This window comes from Xenopus tropicalis, chromosome 8 (genome assembly GCF_000004195.4).
Source record: "Xenopus tropicalis strain Nigerian chromosome 8, UCB_Xtro_10.0, whole genome shotgun sequence".
NCBI classification, from domain to species: Eukaryota; Metazoa; Chordata; class Amphibia; order Anura; family Pipidae; genus Xenopus; species Xenopus tropicalis.
In genome coordinates this window covers 63,384,111-63,408,895 of record NC_030684.2, presented here as the reverse complement: position 1 = coordinate 63,408,895, position 24,785 = coordinate 63,384,111, and the positions used below count along the sequence as shown (strand labels likewise).

At 37.6% G+C, this 24,785-nt stretch overlaps 1 protein-coding gene across 1 annotated transcript in view; it reads left to right on the top strand.

Moving 5' to 3' along the window:
* The window catches only part of LOC100488567 (connector enhancer of kinase suppressor of ras 2), a 276,323-nt gene that overhangs the window by 118,239 nt on the left and 133,299 nt on the right, over positions 1 to 24,785 (top strand). The window lies entirely within an intron of this gene.

Here is a 24,785-nt window from a genome sequence, read left to right as displayed (position 1 = left end):
CTGCTGCTCCAATTGATGCAGGGAAACCCTAAAGCTACTGCCACCTCATAACCAGGTGGTAGCTCCAGGGTTTCCTTTGTGCCAATGAACATGAATGCTGCCAGGCAGACTTCCGCACTACTGTGTTCAAAATGCGACATAATGCACGTGCATGGTGGATCAGATGCATTTGAGTCAGGCCCTGCACACTTGTGTCACCTGCTTCACCCCCTTGCAGCCACAATTCATTTGCACTCTAAATTGCTTTGCTCACTGCCCCTGCCAATTTAGGTTAAAAGAAATGAACAGTTAGACACGTGCCAGTGAATCGTTTATGGAATCTTGCAAGCAGGGTCCTAAAATACCTGTTTAATTTTTTAAACCTTATTTGATAAATTTTCTTTGTACGTCATAATATTTTTTCTTCAGTCTGGTTACCTGTGTTGCACTGACCAGCAAGTCATAGAGATTGTCTGAATACCAAGGTATACACGGTCTTTGGCAAATGCCCATTTGCAACACATACTTTTTAGACTATGCCCTGAGAACACTGATCATTTCCTTTCCCTCTGATGTAATTTCCCTTTTGTATTTCTCTAAAGTCTCAATAGTTTAGCTCATCCTTTTTACTTTGATGTAACAGTTCCACCAGATTCTGAACCAGTGTTGTCCAACTTTTAGTGGACAGGAAATTAAAATAGTCTGAGGGCTAGGTTATATCAAAGTGATGATGCCATTTGAATCAGTTCTGTGGAGATATTGAGCAGGCTGTGGGTCGTAAAACTGCCTTGGTGAGCCATTTCTGTCCAAGCTCCACTTGGTCAGTTCTGTTCTAAATAATCAATGAGGCTTTACTGTGTGTCATTTATAGTCCTCCTAAGACTTCTTTTGACGGAGAAGAAAACCCTTGATCGCATAGATTGGTTATAAGTGTCTTGAAATGTGTAATTTGTTGTTGTTGGTTTGGAGCAGCAGATGTTAACCGTTTAAGAAGAAAACAGTGATGACTCAATTAACTTCTGCAAATTATGTTTGCATTCTTAGAAATGACAAAACTAGGCTTCAAGTCATGCAGCAGATACCCTGACCTTTACAGATACAGCAAGTTTGGAATATTTAAAATATGCCCTTTTCAATTTTCAGGTAACTTACCCTTAAGTATATAATTAATGAGTGCTTTATTTAAAACTTGACATATATGCTCCTGAGTATTAACATAACATTTCTGTGTATGTAAAAGTTAAAAAGTTTTTTAGAGTGGAAGATTGCACTACTAGCCCTCTAGAAATTATAAAGAATAATCCACTCACTTAAATGCAATATAGCAATATTCTTGGGGGCAACACAAGTCACCTCTCTGAAATTCCCTCGTCTTCTGGTGAATCATCTTTATTCATGATTTAGAAGGAATTTTAATCTTGTAGATTTGAAACGCATGTTGCAAGTTCTGAATAACATTTAAAAAATGAGTTAAAGTCCCAACACCTTCTTAAACAGGGAAGCATCAGAGAGCAAACATGACAGCAAAATGCATATTTATCAGCTTTTGGTAGTGTTATAGAGTGTTATATATTTAGCAAAGAGAATATACTTGTCTCTTATAAATGCAATATTTGTAAGCACTGTCAACCCCTACCAAAGTAAAATGACAAAGATTTAAGAATTTTTTAACATGTAAGGGGATAGTTGTGTCCACAAGCAGAGTTGCAGTAACACAGGTCTCCCCACAGTCAGTAGAGAGTAAAACCCCTCTCATTGGAGGTGCTCCTTGCACTCTGAATAAGAACAGTCGCACCTATTGATCAGGAGCCCTGGAGCTACCGCCACCTCCAGACCTTTCGGTGGCTCCAAGTCTCTCTCAGCACCCTGTGTCAATAGGTGCAGCGCAGTTATGTCTAAAAAATTGGGCATACATGTCACTCTCTCTTCGAACACCAGAAATGACACCACCTAGACTTGGAAAACTTTTTTATAATTATCTTATCTTGTAACAAGGTCACAGATTACTGAAAAAAATGTCAAATTAACACAAATTAACATTGCCTCATTTTTTATGTGAGTACTAAAGACTCGTAGAGAGAGGGTTGCATTTAGGGCTGAATGCAGTTCTTGCCTGACAGGAATTTCTAGCCTGCCCAATTGATATTTATTGCGTCCTGATCAGAAATTGATCTCTGTGGCAATCGTTGTGGCTCCATGCACAGACCAACAATATGCTGGCTGTTTTAGAAGTGGCCAAATTAGCTAACCTGTAGTAGTCTATGGTGGTAAAATGCATAGAAGAGAGACCTAGATGCTCTTTTCCCAAGGGAAACGCCTGCCATTAGGCAAGTTGAGAAATAAGGCTTATTTTTTCTTTAAATCATATTTTGGCTCTTCTAGTGCAGAAAGTGCTATTGAGCTCTCTCCAGTAGCGATGCGCCCCCCTCTCAACCCACAATGATGCATCAACATTGGCACTGACTGGGGGCTAAGGGCGGCACTGAGTGACACTGAGCCCTGAAATGCCCATGCTTTTCACAGACAGTAAGGTTTATTAATGAACACTGCACATGGTTCAAAGTGCAATTGTTAGACACAACTCACCATGTGCTTTACCCTCTATGCAGATTTTTCTCAAATTTTCCAGTCTAATTGCAGGTCATCTTTAGTTGCATATATTGCAACTTGCAATGCATCAAAGTGGACTCAAATTAGCATTTGCTTCCAAAATTTCTTGCAGGTAACCCTGTATCTATGTAGGAATGGTGTCACTTCTGGCACACAGCTGTAATAACAGAATTAATGTCTGATTTACCTGGGGGCAAGTCAGTAGTAATTCAGACTAGTATTTCAAACAGTGGCATCTGGAAACTACCAAAATGATGAAAAATTCATGAAGTGCGGGTACCATGCAACTTTTTTTGATGTGGCCATGCCTTTTTTGACCACAAATATGTTGCTGCGAAATTTGGCAATATGCCGAATGTCGCTGCAAATCCATGCCTGGCGAAAAAATTTGCTTATCATTGCCACCAATGTCTGACATTTACTAAAAAGTCTGAACTGAGAAAGTAGTTGTGGAAAAAAGTCACAGAAAAGTTGCGAAACTTTTTGCGAATTCTTGCACTGAAAGCAAGTAAATCTAAACTTTTATGGCGACTTTTACTGCTAAAAAAATTGACCATTAGTAAATGGCCCCCTGAGTAATGCCAGCGCATAGGCAGACCCTACACCCACAAACAAGAGAATACAGCATTTCAAAGTATAAACAAGGGAGCTTATGTATATTTATTTATTAGAAAACTCTAAAGTAGGTATCTAAATATTGGTCTATAGATAACAGTTATACTTATAGGCATATTTATTCTTTTTAAAGGTGAGATAAAAATCCAATCATCAAACTTAATGGTATTTTTTTTTCCTCTCAATTATTGCATATTTATTTAAATTCATAAGCCAAAAAATTTGAGATAATTATCATAAGCAATAGAGTTGGGACAGATAAGTATTGGGCATAGATTTTGAAGGGTATAATTGGGTGCAATGAAACTGTACGAGGAAAAAAACTAAAGGGAATATAGTAGATATAAGTGAGACGATCTGCACCCAGCATGGGTAGAGCTTGATTTACAAAAAACTGAAATAGGAAGAACTGGTCTGTGTTTTGTAGCAGAAAAAATTGGATTGCAACAAGCATTGCATTGTTCCATTTATTTTTAAAAAAAATGCACTTTTAAAACAACTTGAGAAATCAAGTCAAACATTGCCATTTACTTCTGTATAAATTCACCTGATTCTAATTGAATTTTTGAGATTTCTTTGTTTTTGCTGTGAATTTCTTGCATTGCTGAAAAAAGTTGCAGTTTAATACATAGGTCCCATAATGATAGGAAGTTACCCTGTCAAATAATTATTCATGGGTGACATTTCCTGCTGGGCGATTAAGCACCCCATGTGTCAGGCACTTAAAGTAATAGCTACCTGTGTGACATAACGGGGCACTTAATGTAACATGCAGGCAATGCTATACATAAGATCAAACCAAATAAACTGCATCACACTATAAGGCTATAAGGCATACTTATAAGGCTACTTTTATAAGCCAAATACAATGCCTACCTTTTTTCTACCTAGCTTTCAATTTAACACTGTTGGAGGAAAATATATTTAAAATAACAAGTTTTTGTAACAAATAATTGTGAAAAGTACATTGAGTCTGAATTACCAGACTCGGGAAGCACTTTAATTATTCTTGCAGCAGATTTTATGGGTTTGTCAGCAATGGCCAGTGTAACTGAATTATCTTTTAAGGTGTATTAAGATTTATCACTGTTTATTAGATCCCATCCACAGCACCTTATTGACTATTGATTATTGTATTTTTAGTATTTATAATCCTTCATTCTGTCTATGTACTACTTAATCTATGATATATGGTTATAGAATTCTGTACCATGTTTTTCCATTATTAAGCTCATGGTACTTGTTAAGTAAAATAACAGAATGGGTGTTTTATTGTTTTGTTTATTCTTTCTTCAGTCCTCTACATAGCAGTATATAGCAATATACAGTAATATGGTTGCATATTTTGTGTTACATTTCTTCACTTCTATAGGTATATGATACATATAAATGACTGCCAAATCAGATTAACATCAACGCCTAACCATTAATCCTAAACCCTAAAACAGTAACCCTAAACTACTTACCCTACTTAAACCCCTTGGGAAAGCCACAATCTCTAGAAACAGAAACAAACTGTATAAGAGCAGAAAAATGTCCTTTGCTTTATTTGCCTTTCTTTTTCTGTTTGGTAACAGATCTTATTTTACATAACAATTGAAGAGTGCCCACTAAATATATGCTTCTGAAACATGGTTTCCACCCATTATACCCTCACTTTTTTGCCTTCTGGAAGAAAGTATTTGAACCAATTGAAGATATACTGTATTCCTAAAACTGTTTGCTAGGGGAGAGCATTACATTGGATTATGGTGCCTTCCAACTCAAAATTTGCTCTACCTAGTCTGCATTCTTTGTATAATATGCACTAAAAACATGGTTCTTAAACCCCAAAAGTAAAGGAATTCATTGTATTCAGTCAGCCTACAATCTGCATATTTGAGCTAGGTGGCTCTGTAGCTGTTTTGGCTTTTTCATTCATAAAACTTTAATAGGAAAATACAAGTCAACATTTCTGTAAATTGGTTTTCCATGGTAGCCAGATGTTAGAGTCATGCCCCTTGTTTGGTTGAAGAAATGAAGACTGAAGAAGTGTTATGCCCTCTGCCTTCCATAACAAAGGTTAGCTGACACTATCTGTTTTTTCTAGAGCAACCACTATAGCTTTTTCAAATTCTTCAAAAGTTAGAAGGTTAGCACACCTCTGCTGTATTTAGGGTAGAATACACACACATATATATATACATTATATATGTATATCCATATATAGACAACAACATGAGGTCCTCTGCACTCACCCATTATCAATATATATAGTTTTATCGCACGCTTTTTTGCGTTAAAATTGACGAGAAAAAAATTGCGCGATTCGCTAAAGTATTAATGCATGTGTTAAGTTGCATATAGCATGCGTTAATTTACGCGCTACCGCATGCGTTAATTTGCGCGCCGAAATAACACTAATGCATGATTCACAAACACTTAGACGCGCTAAATATCGCATTTGTCTGTGCAAAAATTAACACCTACTTGAGGCAGGCAGTAATTATAGAAAAGTACAGTTCATGTGCTTTTGGCAATAAAATATGGACATTGCAGTGGGATTTATTCAAGTATGTGTTGGCCCTAGAGTGGTGCAGCCTCCAGTTTGCACCAATTTGTATTGGTGTGTAGTGTGACGTCACGCCCACACATTTTTTGTCTGTAGTTTCCCGCTAATTGTGGTATTTATGGTTTGTTTGCACTCTGTATTTACACTTTGAGAAAGGCTGAGGTGTTCAGCCGAAACGTTAGTCCACCATCACATTAAAGGAATCTTTATTTTTTACCTAAGTCCTGTGAGAGCGGCTTCGTTATTTTCTATTTTGTTTCCTGTTTTTTGTGGCTGCACCCAGGCAGTTTATGTGTTTTAAACGCGAGTGCCAGTGGTTTCCATTCTCATATATATATATATATATATATATATATATATATATATATATATATATATACACAGTATATTAGAACATGATTCTACTATAATAAAAACAAAATCCAGATTAAGCAAACTTTATTAATGTTCAAAGCAATCACCCACATTAACGTCTGCAAGTCAATGTAGACTGCATACATTTCAGGCACTGAAATGCTATTTTTATATTAGAAAGACACACACGGCCAGATGGTATGCCAGAAAAACTAATGCTTATAGTGTTCAACCAATGTGAAGTGTCACAGTTGTCAGGATAGTGCTGTGAGATGTGGCTGTAAAATCCCAGTTTACATCTTTGGGCTATGTGACATGTCTTCATGCCTGTAATTTTGATACTTTGCAAGCCACAAGATTCACTCTCAGCCAAGCAGTCAGTAGTTCCAACTGTAACAATATTTAAGCAGCTATATTACAATCATGGGCTTATAGCTGCAGACATGGTAAACATAAATTCCTAGTAAGACTTTAGGTAGAAAACCAATGACGTTATATTGTCAGTAGGAACATATTGCCATGTCATATTTATGTATATACCCTATGAAAAAATACAGTACATACTTAATCTAAATATATCTAGCCACGGCTTTCATTTAGTAAGTGGTATAAGTGCTGTACACTCTAAAAGTGGCAGTCATTTTCAATCCCAAAAGTTTGGGATTAATAACTAACATAGATAATACATTTGCATTGTGTCTTTTTTCTTGCTATGCCATCTTCAGATGTGGAACAGGACTTTTTAAATGAAAGACAGCTTCTTTCAAAAGTAAGACAGCTCTTTTCAAATGAGGAATGCCTGCAGCCCCTTCATAACGCACTCAAAGAGTCCCCATGCAGTTCTGTTTCTATGGTGATATCAAACAGCCAATTAACTCATTGCGCATAGTGATGACATTGAAATGACTGACAGAACTTACAGAAAGCTTTGACATGTGAAGATCAAATTCTGCGTGCATGCAGCTGGAGGCAATTGTGGTTGAGCTGAGTAGGAGTTATAGAGAGCGTGCATTATGTATTTGAAGGCATTTGCACCGTACACCAGCATACCCTGTACTTAATACATATCTTTAAATGATACTGATATCATTTTTTACTTTCTTTTGTTCTTTTCTTTTTTGTTAGATGCATCACTTTTCTCTTGTACAATGTACAAGAATACCCAAGATTTTCAGGGAATGGAAACTGCATGCAGACTAACTCCTTACTGGACAGGATGGGCAGCAGACAAGGTCTATTTCCCTTAAGTGGAAGAAACCATAGAGGTTTGGGATGTGGGGAACAGACTACACAGGTTGGGAAATGAGTAGAGGAAGGGAGGCATTAAAGGAACAGTCGGTGACACCGATGAAAATATAAAGGTGCTGGATGTAGGAGGAGATAAAACAGATATTGGGTAATGAGTGGGGTGGAGGGGAAGGAACACTGGGTGAGGGGAGCATGGGTTGATCACATGGACATCATGAAGGGAGTGGTGGGAGGGGAAAGAGAACATGAAGGTTCAGGGAACAGTGGTAGAGAGCAAATGCATATGGGAAGCAGTGAGAGGGAGGGGGGAAGAGGATATACTTGTAGTTGTAGTTGCCAAATTTTCTTGATGCCATCATCCAAACAACTGGTCACCCGCCAAAAAGATTGCTATATGACTTATGCAGAATTTCCGCCTGGGCTTACAGTTTATGAGAGCAAATATTCGTTGATTTTAAACACATTTTAACAGACCAAAAAGATAAGATATACCAGAAACATTTGCTCATGAAATCAAATGGGTTTGCCACTCCCTTGCAGGAAAGGGGAGCATTTATTTTACTGAAGGAGCATTCATGCTGTTCTTTTTTCCTATAAAAATGATCAGCGCACCAGAGGTCACCCCTATAGATTAGAGGAACAGAGCTTCCATTTGAAGCAGCATAGGTGGTTTTTCACGGTGAGGGCAGTGAGGTTGGGGAATGCCCTTCCTAGAGATGTGGTAATGGCAGATTCTGTTAATGCCTTTAAGAGGGGCTTGGGTGAGTTCTTGAACAATCAGAATATCCAAGGCTATTGTGATACTAATATCTACAGTTAGTACTAGTGGTTGTATATATGGTTTATATATGTGAGTGTATAGATAGGTCTGTATGGGTCTAAGTGGGTGTCCTGGGTTCACTTGGATGGGTCGAACTTGATGGACTTTTGTCATTTTCAACCCATCTTAACTATGTAACTATATAAATGTATGAGGAATTCTCAGTGTAATAAAGAAGAGGCCTAGTCATTTTAAAGTGGAATCTGATGACTGAAGGGATGAAAGGAGGAAGCAAAAATTCATACTCTAGGGAACCTTTTTATATACACAAGTTTTGATTTAATGCAGTGTAAAGATATTAAATAAACAAATCAAGGTGATGCCTTAAGTTAACGAGTGAGAAGAATGAAACATGTCTAACGACAGAGAGGTAAATATAGTGTAGAAGCCTGTAGTGCAAATAACATTCTTTTTAGTGCAATGTTGACAGCAAAGGATCAAAACTTTGAATATATTACTGTGGTTGGCTCAGTAGGAGTGACTGATGCTTAGAAGCAAGGGAAGCTGCCTCGTGCAGAGTTCATTTTATCAAACTGAAAGAAGAGACGGAATTCCAATTTTCTGCACACTATACCATTAGAATGATGGGAAAACGTTGAACAAATGGAAAGCAAGCAGTTTTGACCTGAGAATTACAGAGTAGGAGCATCAAGGTAATTCAGTTGTCAGCTTTTACAAATTGATGTGCAGCTGTGTGCAGACATATCATTTATAAGATATAATTATTTTGATCTTAAACCAAGCATGCCACAAATGAGTCATTCTATGAAAAGCAATGCAAATGAATTGATTTGCTTTGTTTTTAGATTATATTTTTATTTTGGCAGGAGCTTATATTCATGTAAATGGTTACATTGATGTTGGTAACTGACATTGCCTTACTGTATGTGCTGTACAGTTGTTTTTCTGCAGCTGCTGTGATTTCTCTATATATACAAGCCACAATACTTATTACAACTGAATATTATATCTGTAATGAATCCAGATATTAGTTTTGGTTCCATACTATTACATTCTACACAGTCAGTAACAATATTTGCATGGAAATAAACAAAACACACATAAAAAAAGTTGGAAACTTTGTGGAATTCCAAAAATGATTCTTTAGAAAGAAGTTTAGTGCAGTAAGCTGTTGTCATGGCCTTGCTATCCCAAAAGCTTGCAGAATTGTTCTGTAAATGGTTAGACAGTGATCCTTTAAAGCAGACAGGCTAAAACAGAATTAGAAGTGTCCAAAGGGAGACAAAAAAAAATTCATACAGCAATAAACAATAAAATCATTATATAGAAGACACAGCATGACAGTACAGTAGTATAATGGTTACAGAATAATCACATCATGATATGGCTTTGAATATTTATAGAACAAGAGGAAATGCAAAGGGGTAGTTCAGCACTACACCTTAAACACTATTAAACGACATGTCAACCCAGTAAATCATTTTTTTGCCTAATAAAAGAAAACATTATTCTAAGTAACTTTAGAATATGAATGTATTAAAAATTTCCTCATGGTTTTACTTTTTATACAATGTTGCAAAGCTCAGTCTCCTCCAGCAAGGCAGGTCTGTCAGTCTGCTGCTTGTGTTACATTGTTTTAAATGCCAAAGCCACCAAATAATAGAAAAGGACAAATACTACTTTTAAAATCAATAATATATACATATAACTTATTCAATAACTACAGAAATATGAGGAAATGAAAAGAATGAAAAAAAGAATAACAGCAAAAGTTTGCATTCTACAATTTAATATTCTTCAGTTTTAAGACTTTATTACATAAACAATGCACTCAAACTATAAAATGCACAATGTTTATGTCTTTTGACATAATATATATAAACCTTATACAGGTATAGGACCCCATCAAGTGCCAAGTGTAAAGATGTTACAGATTATTAGGGTCTAGTCACTGTATATGCAGGATGCTCATTCTTTGTACTGTTTGTTTAATGCTGGTTGAATGTATTACGTGGATTCACTCTTTCTTGCAGTACTGTATATGCAGAACTGGATATGATTATCCTGTATAATGCAATTGCATTTAAATGTAAGTGTTAAATCACTTGCTAATTGTTCCTTTTATTTTCATGTTTAAACTTCAATAAAACGTAAGTTGAAAAGAGAAAAATCACCAGGGTTGCTTTCAGCAAATGAATTTAATTATTGCAGTACTGCCAGAGAACATTTCAGGTAATGGATTCAATTATTATCTGTTCCATGGGCTGGTAACCTGTGGCTTTCCGGTGTTTGTTGAAGTACTGCCCACAGACTGCTGAAGGATTCTGGTAGTTGTAGTTTGGAATCAAATAGGGAGCAGCAGAGTGAAGATGTTTGATTTTATATGTAAACTGTTTAATACTTTCAGTGCTAGACTGTCTATTCCTGGATACAGGGATTTTTCTCAGCCTATAAGTGCAGGCCAAGACACAGCCCCTTCTCTCATATCTTTTGTTCTGTGTCTGGAGCCACTGCATCAGTGCAGGTGCAGACAGACAATCTGGATTTTGGTGCCAAAATGCAAACTCACAGGTTTCTGTACTGAAATCCACTCCATGTATCTGCACCCGGCTGACACAGTGGCTGTGGGCCTAGGGCGGCATAAACATAGGGGCGACATGCCACCCCGCAACACGCAAATTTTGCAATTTTGCTCCCATACGGAGCAATGGGGACCTTTCCCCACTTCTCTGTATGGGAGTTTGAACTTTGGCGCAGGAGCATGCGCGTTCGCGCAGCGCGGGGGGGATAGGGGGGCACCGAATGGGGGCGGCCTCGGGGCGCCCCATGTAGAAATCCAGCGCTGCTTCCGAGTTTATGTAGAAGTCAGCGGGAGTTGGCCTAGACTGAATTTTTTGAGTTGGTAGACCCATTGAAAATGATGAGAAAAATACAAACTTGAAAGAAACTTTGAAATGCATGTGAGTTGTTTTTTTCACAGCTTAATTCCAATTAATTAATTGAGGTTGTTATATTTGGATTTTTTAATAAATAAGATAACATTCGAGTTAGGTAAAATTTTGAGTTTCTTTGATTTAAATAAAACCCTCTAAACTTCACAAATTCAAAAATTGCTAAATAACTCCACCATTACCTACCTTACTCAATAAATTACTAACTCTCTGGGAGCAAGTGAAAGAGAAAAGTCTGTGAGCTACTGGGAAGATACTGCAAGCTATCATTCAGCAACTATTAAAGTGCTACTTAATAAAGCCTTTTGGCTGACTCAGAGGTTTATTAAACTTCAATAAAACAGTACAAACTCCACTCAGCAACCTATGTTCTACTGGTAATGTCATATGGAAATTCAGATATTCTCCAAAATGATAGCTATCAGGTGATGCGGAGCTGATTAAGGGCTGTGGGAATTTGGATGGGTTCTTCGTGATTAATTGCAAAGCAGGTGTTTGAAGCATGATTAGTGGTAACCTTTCCGCTTCAGTACTCCTGCAACAAATCAGCCAAGTCTTTTTTCACTAAATGAGTGAGATAATAATAACAACTATGATTATACATTTTTGCTTTTTCACTGCCAAAGTCTGCAGACAGAAAATATACAAATAATTTGCAAAAATAGTTTAACATCTGTAAATGGCAAATATTATATTTCTAGCACCCGATGATACATAAAGACTAGAAGCTGTAGCTTACAATTGGCAAACAGGTATTTAAAGACTAATTCTTTGCAGATGTTGTTGTTCTCTTAATGTAGTGTTGCTGTATAGTATTTTTCCTCTGAGGAGCATAATATAAGCTGGCCTTTGGTCCTGCTGTGGGTGACTGTGTGTTTTGGCCACATGGATTCATATCTATTTACTGCATAGGCTTTAACAGCCTTTTCCCACTCCAAATGCATTGAAGTTAATGAACATTTTTCTCAGCAGCAGTTTCGTGAAACGTTTTGCAGCAGTTTCGTGAAAAGCAAAATGTGAAATTTCGCTTTGTATAAGTGCGGGCCAAGAAACAGCCCCTCCACTCATATCTGGAGCCACTGCATCAGCGCAGGGAGCTGACAAACAAACTGGATTTTGTAGCAGAAATGCATACACACAGGTTTCGGCCCTGAAATCCACTCCGTTTATTTGTACCTGAAGTTGCAAATCCACAAATCCAACAAGGTTTTCTCATTGCTACAAATAGTAAATCTGGCTGATTTTTTTTTTACACAAAAATGTATTTAATACTTAATATAGTAATTATTATTTATTTATTAATGTATGTGTAGTGGTCAACTAACATATTTTCAGTTATTGTAATCTTTGTATTACCTATCAGTTTACTAATGTCATGCTTTCCCAATTAGCATCATTAATGAACAGTGGTCATGTTAAAAACTGACATAATAAGTCAACTACTACAATTTTTCAATGCTATTTAATATCAATATAAGTATTTCACTTTCTAGGTGGCAATAGGTATTGGCGTCAGTTTTAGCTTTGCAAGATGATCATTTTGGTGCCAGTCATTTGGAAACTTTGTGAAATAGCTGATGTGATATTATTTGCACCAAAGCATACAAAACTAGAGATGTGATTACACATTTGTAAACTCTTATCTGTAAATTCTTATTATTGTTGTATTATGTGTACTGTATTGTGGTTTATAGTTTACTAAATGGACCTAATGGAGGGAGGATGTTATTGCCCTGTAGAACAATTTATAGATACAGTGCAATCATAGCCCACCAGTAGTAATGAGTGAATTTTATCGGCAGCCATGGATTCGCAGCATAATTCCACATTTTGCCATCGGCAGCAAAATTTTGCAGCGGGAAAGTTGCGCAGTTTTTTTGGAAAAGCGAAAAGGGATAGAATCACTACCCACCAGCCTATGCAAACCCAGCTCAGAATTTCCTGTAGCAACTTTAGACCATATTCTTGTCTAGTTTATTTTAATTAATTAGTTACAATAGCCTATATTCTTAGGGCTGTCATCAGAAGGGACAGCAAATGTTAGGCTATGGGGGTCTGGAAAGCAACTTTTGTTTTTTACTTTTTATGTAGCATTATGAGACACTTAGGGGCAGATTTATCAAAGTACGATTTTCAGATTGTTAAAAGTACGATTGGAAAAAATTCAGAGCAACCATGATAATTTGTGATGTGCGTAAATTGTGTGAAAATTCGGATCGTGGTCATACAAATGGTTACTAGTGATAAGCACATTTTTTGCCAGGATTTGCTGCAGAATTTAGCTTATCACCATCAGCGGACATTTTCTCAAAACCACTTTTGCAGCAAAAAATGCAGCAACAAACCCTCATGGGCTCCAATGTATTTTGCATGAAAATAGTCGCTGCAAAAAAACCATGCAAAGCGATGCAGAAAAACGCCCATAGATTCCAATGTATTTTGTATAAAAAAAGTTGCAGCAAATGAACAGTCGAATTCGAATTATGGTTCACAAACTCAGATGTCTGGTTTAAGTACAAAAACCCCAAAAACTTGAATGTAGAAATTCTCATTCTAAAACCTTGTGACTTTCTATAGAAGTCAATGGGAGTTATCCTAGGCAAAGTCAAGCCATATTTTCAATTTGAGATTTTCAAGTTTGTGAGTTTATCACATTAATAAATAAGCAAGCATTCGACATTAAAGTTTATTTGATTTAGATAAACAAACTCAAATTCACAAACTCGAAAACTGATAAATAAGGCCATTGATTATGCAAACTTTTATTTGTCATAGTGATAACTATGACTGTTGTAAGGTGCTTTTAGTGGTTGAAGGGAGAGCAAAATTTGCACTGGCTTCTAAGTACTGCACCACTGCTTCTTTTCTGGTATAATGTATGCCATTTTTATTCTTGCACCATGCAAGTATTCACATACTGTTCATGTGACATAAACAACTCTGCATTGTATAAAGAAAAACATGCTTGTATAGCTCACAGCAAGAACCGATACGACTAGCTGAAAACAACTGGATTCAAGCTGGAGTTGAATGTGCAACTTATACGCTTTATTTTGATTCTAAACATAAACACACTTCCGTAAGATATATTTCAATAACCTTTTCTTTTTGCCAGCTCACCGCTGCTATACATAAACACAGGTAGGAAATGAGGAAAGACGAATGCGAGAGCACGGGAAGGCGTCAGCGAATGGAATATTGATTCATTCGTATTTAGCTATACTACTTAGCGTAGATGAATCATTAAGTGTATTTAACCAGGAGGATTGAAAAGTGAACTAGTTAATCAGCAGGAGATTGATTTCTGAAATAATAAAGGAAAATACATGTTGAACAAAAATTGCAATAAGATCCAATTAAGTTTTGAATCAGGATACTGTAAACTTCCCATTTATATAATTAGCAGCTTGCATTTTAGTGTAGCTCAGAAACTAAAGCATGGTTCTTGAGTGTAATGCATTTGTACCATGCCTTGATGTCTTTACTGTGCCTTATGGGAACAGAAACACTAATTAATTTAAAACAAAATTATAGAGAATGTAAAACATTGATATATCATCAGCCATTTAGCTGAAGTTTCAAGAACATCTAGGGTAGCAGACAAGCCTTCATCACAAATCTCCCCCGATTAACCTTTAAGTTAGGCTTCCAATTAGATGTTATCCCCAAATTTCACCCTAACTGACCTTCATGCTGAGTCTCTCACACTTTAGGGCAGAGTTATACAAAATCCAAAAACATCCTACTTTGTTCTCAATTTTCTCCCACATGAGAAATCAAGAAATAGTTTCTCAAGTTTCTCACTAAATTGTTAATTTCTAAAATGAATTATTTATCACTTAATGTTTCTTGGGCTTCTCTTCTCGAATTACTAACCTCTCTTGAGAGAAATACCACACAATCATGTAATTTCTTCATAAAGTTATAACAGCATGAAATTTGTCAAAGTGGACTGTGCGCTCAGGTTTTTATGACAAAACTACAAGGTCATTAAATGGATTGTATGGATAATGTATACATGTTGTATGGATAATTGTCAGGCAACAGGGTGAGCATAGAAGAGGAGAAAGGTGTCTCCTGCCAATCACAAAAACTGAGAAAAATTATGACAGTACCTGAGGCTGGATACAGGGCTAGGAAATGTGTTAGAGTGGCAGCAGTGCCAGGGAGGGATGGTAATTGGTGTGAATTGTGTCATGCTAAAATTCATGGAATAAAGTCACGTTTTGCTTACAAGTTGATTGAATAGTATTCTTTTTTGTTCAGCAGTGCCAAGCAAGTCCAACAAACAGGAAACAAGCCTAGGCCAATGGCAATTAATTGAAATGAAGTCATACTCCAGGCAGAGGAAACCATAAAAACGGGCAAAGGTCAAGAACAATAGCATTTGCATACATATGGGCTGTTAATATGGATGCACAACCTTCCTGTCCTTTTGTAGGCTTCCACCACTATGATTTTCAGTGTAAACTACAATGTACAGCAAGAAAATGAAACTATTCAATAAGCTGCATTGAACTGTAGGAAATGGAGGATTTTAAGTTTTGAATGCTTGCAAAGGCCATAAATGTTGTTGTCAAACTCCGCACCAAAATGTGATCAGTGAACAGCCTCTTGGAAAACACCTGCCACTCCTGTTGTTTAATGGTTAATAGTAAGGCTGAAGCATCCCCTTATTCATTAGGATTCTTTCTCCTCCTCTAACCCACTTGGCCCCCTACCTTGAGAACTGACTTTGGCTATTAGCTACTGAGCATGCTCAGTTCTTTTCAACTCAGGTTACCAAGCACACCATCCAGTGTATCAGCCAATAAAGAGATGGCACTGTTGGTTTCCATAGACACTTCGCTCTAGCTGTGCACTCTGAGGAAGAAATGTTTCTTAACCTAACCTCTTCTCCTGAGCTCAGTTTAACTGTTACAGGTCACAATTCTGTTCTGCCTATGTAAGCCTGCATTCTTTATTCTGCTGTTTGCTGTAAATGTCGCTGAAGATATCAAAGGAAAAATGGCTGCCAGGTGAAAGCTGCAGAGGGTGAACTTAATTAGAAACATGGCAATTACCACAGCACCCAGGAAAATAATATAAAATTGATTATACTACTAATAATAACATGTATATGTTGCAGTTTTATTTACTAGGAAAGATAATACACATTTTCTTTTTTATCTTTTGTAAAGTCAGCACATTGATTGAAGAGTTAAGGGTTAATGGAACAAGCAGAAACTAGTGAAGCTTATATCAATGTATTCTCTCTGATGTAAAGTACCCTTGACTCCAACAGTACTTTTTATCTTGAAGCAAAGTGCAAGTGAAGTGTTTAAAAGGGAGAAAAGAATGGCAGCTCATTCCACTGTAAATAGAGAGACAGGTCATACTGCTCCCTAAAATTTAGTTGGGCGGAAGCCCTAATGTATTAGTGCTAATCATTTTTTGACTGTGGGGCAAAAGCTTCCTAGCTCAAACAATTAACAATGCATCCAATATATCATCAAATAGGAAGCCTTGTGTGTACAGGGACCTCCACCCATATGGCACCCATCCTGGTTTGTTCCCACTATATAAATGGTATTATTTTATGGATTTTTGTATATTCTGTAGATATACGATGTCTTGTCAGATCTACTGGCATACAATTTACTTCACGTTAGCTCAGCCTAGAATCATATAAGAAATGTACTACACTCCTAAAACTCTGCATATGATTCAACTGATTAAACACCACTTTTGTGATGTGAGTAATATAACTATACTAAAAGGCTTATAGTATTTCAGGTGGAATCTTTATTTGCGTAACAGGTACTAAATGCTGGTAATAACTGCAATTGTACTCATCTCAATATCGTTCAGTGTAGGATAAATACTTTATATTTCCATTGAGATATGATTTTTAGTGCCATCACATAAGCACTGCTTACATGCTTTGACAAAACAGCTTGCATTTATTGTCAATAAGAATCAGAAACTTCTGACAAACTTTATTAATACAGCCTCAAAATAAAAAGCTAGATGTAAAACTTACACAGGACATTTAATTACATCTTACAAACTTGACTATAAATCACAGAAATAAATAGTGAGTAAAATGCGGTTTGTAAAGCCTGCTACAACTGAAACTGTTCTTTCAGTTAAAGGTAATTAATGTGTTTTTTCTGTTCTGTGCATTTTGGCCCCCTTTCACCTTCTCCTATTATACAATGCTGTGGAATATATTGGCACACGACAAGAAGTCGACACTTATGGGCTTATTTATTTCGGGTTCTTTTGCAGACATACCAGACATTCGAGTTTTCGAACAATGACTCAAATTTGAGTTTTTTTAGCGCAATAAAAAATGAAATCGTGAAAAAAAAAAAAACTCGAATGTTGATAAATCTGTACCCTTAGGCCACTTAGACCTGGGGTAGAAGTGCAAGAGCACTAAGGGTGAAGACAGTTGCAGGTGACTAATCCATGCAGCGCAATCTGCCCACAATTAGTCATAGTGGCTTGTGTAGTACCGTATGGCAGAAAAGTCGCCATGATTACTCATCTTTGCCCTAAGAGATTAAAGAGCATACTCCTTTAGTGTTCATTCAGGAAGTATTATCTGGTATCTAAATTACACACAATAAAATAAACCACTGCGCTATGGAAATAATCCTAAAGCAGCACCCAATATCGTGGATCCACTAGTCTACTAAAAAATATATATATACAAGTCCTCCAAAAGGTGCACTCTGTATAGCCATTTGGTTCTCTTCCCAGAGATAATCTTCAGGTAAAATTAAAGGCACAATAGTGTAATACAATTCGGCCAGCAACCACATGCATTCAGTAATCTACTTACAAGGTAAGTTTCTTGTATGCGCATGTCATTAATTTATGCCTGCAGTGCTCGTCTCTCCTCCCTGCTACAAAACCTAAGTAAAACAGCCGCATATCGTGAAGATCTGGGAAGGGAACCAAACGGCTATACAGAGCGCACCTTTTGGAGGACTTATATATATATATTATCTGGTATCTCGTTGTGGCTGTGCTCTGCACTGTGCGCTAACATTATTGGCAGTATCGGTGGGTGCAGGCCAACCCTAGCCTTACCACTTGTCATAGCAGGTACAAGGCCCTTTTGTGGTCTGCATCCACTGCCGCTTTTAACTTTCTGAACACAGGCAGTGCTATATTGGATGAGTTTTGAACAAGCATTGTATCCAACGCTATTGTGATACTAATATCTACAGTTAGTATAGATGTTGGTATATATGGTTTACTGTATGTATATGAGTGTATAGATACAGTAGGTCAGTATAGGTTTGTGTGTGCTGGGTTTACTTGAAAGGGTTGAACTTGATGGACTCTGGTCTTTTTTCAACCCTATGTAACTATATTCAAGGAGGTAGCCATAGGTGTCTGTGCACTGAAGTGAGATTCTCAGACCTGCATTAATGTTAAAAACTTCTACTCTCCCTATATATAATGTTCTAGTAGATTATATTAGTCTGACCCACTACATGAATATCTTACTTCATGCAATTTAAAGGCAGTCTAAACTGTCAAAATTGTACATTCCTGTTTACACCAATTTGTCAGAAAATGAGCAAAAAAATGCTGAAAATTGCATCAGGATATTATATACAAGGTAAGGGAACCGCTGCTGCTCCAGATCAGGAGGTGGGAAGTGAAAAATTGATTGGCCCAACTCTTACATTAACGGGAAAACTTTTCCCTTTATTGTGAAAATGCCACAACATGATCTTTCATCTGATGGTGACTGCAGTTGGAGCATTTGGGTTTTTTTTAAAAAAGCACATGCTGTTTTTACTAAACAGCAGCCACAAAATGCATGTGTTTCTTTAATGGATTTACCTGAAATAAACATGGGCTTGCTGTGGTTATGTTTGAATAGGTTTGATCTGCTCTGCTGGGGTCTGACGGTTTTACCTTACCACATCAATCAGTTAGAAGCCAGTGCTCTTTTGCCTTCACAGTATCGATCTGCTTCTTTGAAAGCCACTCTCTCAATTTGGAATTCTGTTTAGCTGCAACCCAGGTATACAGTTCAGGGAAACAGTAAATGTTTATGTGATATAGTGGAATATATGGAACTTTAAGCTTATATATGGGAAATAGCATACTATCAACAACAGCAATAATTGTGCATTGCAGAATTTCTCACAACTGACTACATTTGCTATTATCAGGATGGTTTAAATCTATTTCTTCTTTAGTTTATACCACTAAAAACCCAATTACTAAATGCTTCTTTTTGACCAGACCTAATTCAATAAGTTTAAGTGACTAGCTAACTCAAGAGAACGTTCAAACAAGACTCTAACAATTGAAAATCAATAAAGGTACAGTAGTACCTCTAGTCCTGGCTCCCACTCTCCCCCTCCCTACTACCCACCCACCTGCCGGGACAACCTCCCTTCTACCTCAGCAACCTCCCTTCCACCAGCTGCAACCCCCATCCCACCACTTTCTCCTGCCTCTGGACACTCTAGATCACTTCACAGAACTTAGTGCAAGACAGGCCAGGCAGGAACGGACAATTTTTCTTTTACTTGCACCCCCTAGCTGCAGCACCCTAGGCCTACCCCTAGTTCCAGCCCTGGCAGTCACCCTAGGGCAGTGATCCCCAACCAGTGGCTCGTTGCTCACGAGTCCCTTGGATGTTGCTCCCAGTTGCCTCAAAGCAGGTACTAATTTTTGAATTCCTGGCTTTTGGGCAAGTTTTGGTTGCATAAAATTCAGATGCACTGCCAAACAGAGCATCATGTAGGCTGCCAGTCCACATAGGGGCTACCAAATAGCCAATAAGAGACCCTATGTGTAAGCCCAGGAACATTTTTCATGCTTGTGTTGCTCTCCAACTCTTTTTACATATGAACGTGGCTCACAGGTAATAAAGGAGCTGAGTCATTTTTCATAAAGGATCTTATTCTTGGCCAAATAACTATAGACCAGTTATTTTGACATCTTTGGTAGAAAAGCATTTAAAGGCAATATGTAGGGATACAATTATGGAATACAATCCAAATCACAATTTGTGCCAGCATGGTATTATACACAGTAGTTCTTGCCAGACAAATGTAATTGCATTCTATTAAGATGGGAGCAGTAAACTAGTCATTGTTGCAGTTAATTGTGATCTACTGTTGCTTCATTATTCATCATTTAATACAGTATACACAGGCAGTGCCTCAACTCAACTCAAAAAAATATTGGCAACATACTTTTTATACTGAAACAGTTTAAAAGATAGATTACAAAGAGAGTGGATAAATGGAACATCTAATTTGATTAGTCTGGATTGGCATTATCCAGCTGGCATTATAAGTATTGTCTCTGTGTTTGCATGGAGGCCGTTACACACCTTTGCAGTCCTTCCTTAGCCATCCCCACCCCACGCATCTGCTTGGCTGCCTGTCTGCTTGCTTGTTTGCAACAGTAGGCAAAGTTAAGCTGCATAAGGGGATGGGGGCTATAATACTGCATACCATGTGATCCAGGCACCCCTGTCCCCCTTTTCCTCTGCCCATGCATGGTCTGCTGTATGGAAGTTACACAGCTGCTTGTACCCAGCCTTTATTTTTACTTTTCTTTGTTTTTCAGCTGAGTTGTGACAGAAGGCAGGTTCATCAAAGCTGACAGTCTGTGTAACAGAGGAGGCCCCACAACATAGTGGAGACACTACAGAGCAGAAAGCAGAATAAAGGAATTAGTATATATCTCAATACCTAAAAAGAAAAAAGAAAAAAAAATCTCAAAATGATACAAATAGTAAGCAATGCAGCAAAAATAAAATAAAAAGTAAACCAGCCATTAATCCAGGGGTCCCCAACCTGTAAGCCACGTTCAAATTAAAACATCTTGGAGAGCAACACAAGCATGAAAAATGTTCCTGGAGGTGCCAATGAGAGGTATAATTGGCTATTTAATAGCCCCTGTGCTGACTGGCAGCCTATAGAAGGCTCTGTTTGGCAATTACACTGGGTTTTTATGCAATCAAAGCTTGCCTCCTATCCAGAAATTTGAGATCACTGGGAGCAACATCCAAGGGGTTGGCGAGCAACATGTTTCTCACGAGCCACTGGTTGGGGATCACTGCAATAATCAGTTTGATTTGGAGCAATCATTGCTTTATGTCGATCACTACATTAATGACCCATATTATTTTTGCTGATGACACAAAATTGTGCAAAACTATAAGTTCCATGCAGGATGTTGCTGCTTTGCAGAGCGATTTGACAAAATTGGAAAACTGGGCAGCAAACTGGAAAATGAGGTTCAATGTTGATAAGTGCAAAGTTATGCATTTTGGTAGAAATAATATAAACGCAAACTATCTACTGAATGGTAGTGTGTTGGGGGTTTCCTTAATGGAGAAGGATCTAGGGGTTTTTGTTGATAACAAGTTGTCTAATTCCAGGCAGTGTCATTCTGTGGCTACTAAAGCAAATAAAGTGCTGTCTTGTATAAAAAAGGGCATTGACTCAAGGGATGAGAACATAATTTTGCCACTTTATAGGTCTCCTGTAAGGCCTCACCTTGAGTATGCAGTGCAGTTTTGGGCTCCAGTCCTTAAGAAGGATATTAATGAGCTGGAGAGAGTGCAGAGACGTGCAACTAAACTGGTTAAGGGGATGGAAGATTTAAACTATGAGGTTAGACTGTCGAGGTTGGGGTTGTTTTCTCTGGAAAAGAGGCGCTTGCGAGGGGACATGATTACTCTGTACAAGTACATTAGAGGGGATTATAGGCAGTTGGGGGATGTTCTTTTTTCCCATAAAAACAATCAACGCACCAGAGGTCACCCCTTTAGATTAGAGGAACGGAGCTTCCATTTGAAACAGCGTAGGTGGTTTTTCACGGTGAGGGCAGTGAGGTTGTGGAATGCCCTTCCTAGTGATGTGGTAATGGCAGATTCTGTTAATGCCTTTAAGAGGGGCCTAGATGAGTTCTTGAACAATCAGAATATCCAAGGCTATTGTGATACTAATATCTACAGTTAGTATTAGTGGTTGTATATATAGTTTATGTATGTGAGTGTATAGATTGGTAGGTGTGGGTTGTGTGTGCTCGGTTTACTTGGATGGGTTGAACTTGATGGACTCTGGTCTTTTTTCAACCCTATGTAACTATGTGTAACTATGTAACTATATGAATATGCCAAGTGCAGGGATCAGCGGATTCCAGAAAGGCTTGTCTCACTATAATCTGCCAACTCTTAAACTGAGACAATTTAAATGTAGCTCAGATGGGATTATGTACAAATAATAACTGCAAGAATTGTGCCTGTAAACGCCAAAGAATCCTTCCAGAAACAATCAATAGGAATTAGTAAGAATTCCTTCTTAAAAGAGTTCCATTGCTTTTAGATATCATATCTCATCCATGCATAAACACAGTTGCAGTGATGATGGTGAAATGCTCTGTATCATCTGCCATCATACTGTATATACTTTTAACAAACAGAGGTCTCACAATAATTTAATGAGCAAAGCTTACAGAAAAAAGAATAGAGTTGGAGGCCCATGTCAATTCAATTAAAGAGCAGATTAACACTATTGATAACACACTAATTTCATCTATGGTTTTTATTAACATATCACTTTGTAAAATATCAATTGGAATCTTTTTGTGTGAGACTCTCTATCCTCAGGTTTGGGCTCTCACATATATCACTTGGGCTGAGACAGTAAAATGGGCACCAGTGGTTCTTGAAGGAGAACTAAAGAAGTAGGGCAAAAATGATGTACATTATGTTTTGGGCTTCTGTACCAGCCCAAAGCAACCACAGCCCTTTAGCAGGGAAGATCTGTGCCCAGTAACTCCCCATCTTCTTTTCTGTTGATTCCCTGCACAAGTTCTGTGCTGCTTTCAGTTACTGAGCTTAGGGACCGTCTCAACTACAAACATCATACTTTCACCCAGAAAGGGGAGCATATTTCCCTTCTAACACTAAGACCCCAGAGCTGCATGAGAAAATGGGTAGCCATTTTACCAGTCCCCTATATTTACTTGGTGTTTTAGCTGCACCAAAACAACAACACTAGAGCTAATACCTTATCAAGGCAAGTGTTATTTCCAGGGCTTCCACATGGGATGAAGTAATTTGCACCTTACATCTTTTGCAAAGCAGAGCAAGAGGGAATTTAGCACAAGGCACATGGATATAGGAGAGCACATAGCTACAAGTACCTTTTTGACCAGTGTTTCAATTGATGCAATTTTGCACTTGTACTTGCATTCTTAGCTGCAAGCAACATACAGGACTACTGTCAAACATTTGTTAACTTAAACTGATTGGCTGAGAATGTGCTGAATAACTGCTGGATAATTCTACATTACATACGCCTGAAGATCAGTAAATATGCTGTGGTGTTGCTATGATTGGCCTTTATTGACATTTATGAGAAGATAATTAAGGGTAATATAGTTGCTTATTGAACTAAAGCACAGATTTTAGGTAGGAGAATATAATGAGTGAAGATAAGTGGAGCGGATCTGTGAAATACACTGCAATATTCAGTAATTAAGTGACAAATCTCCTGTGACAGGACATCAATTGATTATGTTCTTCATACTACAATATCATCTGCAAGATTTCACCTTGCAGCAAGCGGAATCAGCCTCCTTCCATATAAAGTGCTTACATGAGACAGACATATGTTTATTACCACCTTACCTGAAGTACTAAGAAATCTGGTTGGCATCATTTCTATAACGTTCGTTTAATCTGCAATCAGAATTATTCCATCATATTGACTGAACTCTTTGCCATTCTGTCTCCAACCTGAAATGTAAATTGCATTGTGCCTGCTATGGTCAGGAACCACAGCCTCAGTCTCAGTTTCTAATTCTCATTATTTTCTCTGGTCTCTACTGATTCTTAATCTCTCACTATACATGCTGTTTAAAATTGAATGTAATTCAAGCCTTTGTTTAGGTATAAAGGTCCTTGAGTCAACCAACCAGTTCATTTTACCAGTTGAGTAAATTTAGTGTTTGTAAAAATGTATGGTTTTCTATACATGAAAAACAATACCGGTCTTTTACAAACACACCCAAAACTGGACACAATAGAGAGCTCATACTGGTGCACTTTATTATGGTTATTAAATCCAAACACACTCCGGAACTTCCACAGGTTGCCAATGTGTCCATGATGCACCCTGTTATAGCTAGTAGAGGTAGATGAAACACTGAGGGATGCAACACCCATGCACAAATGCTAGATGTAACTTGAACTCAATTCAGTTGGGTGTGTTTTGACACAATGAGTACAGCTGCTATTACTCTAGAAAAACATGGAATTCTGACTACAAAACATTTAGCAGCCAAAATTGTGCACTGCACTTATGTTTGTAAATAAACCTAACATTACACACACAAAAAAAATCAATTCTACAAAAAGTATTTGTAACTAAAGCTAGATGTACTGTATTTTCAATTTTTTTTCCAAAAACTGCACTTTTAAGGAAACATTCATTCACTAAGACAAACTAGACAAGTTTAGCTGCAGAGGTCTACTTCGGCCATGGATGCTTTGGAACAACAACATATTCTTTACTCTAAAAGTTAAGTGCTGCTGGTCTCCTTCTCATGTACTCCTGTAGCCAAACACAAGGCCCTTGTTTCCCCTACCTTCACAGGTGAGCTGCAACCTAACTAGTAACCTAACCTATTACTATAAATTTCCAGACAGGTTTCA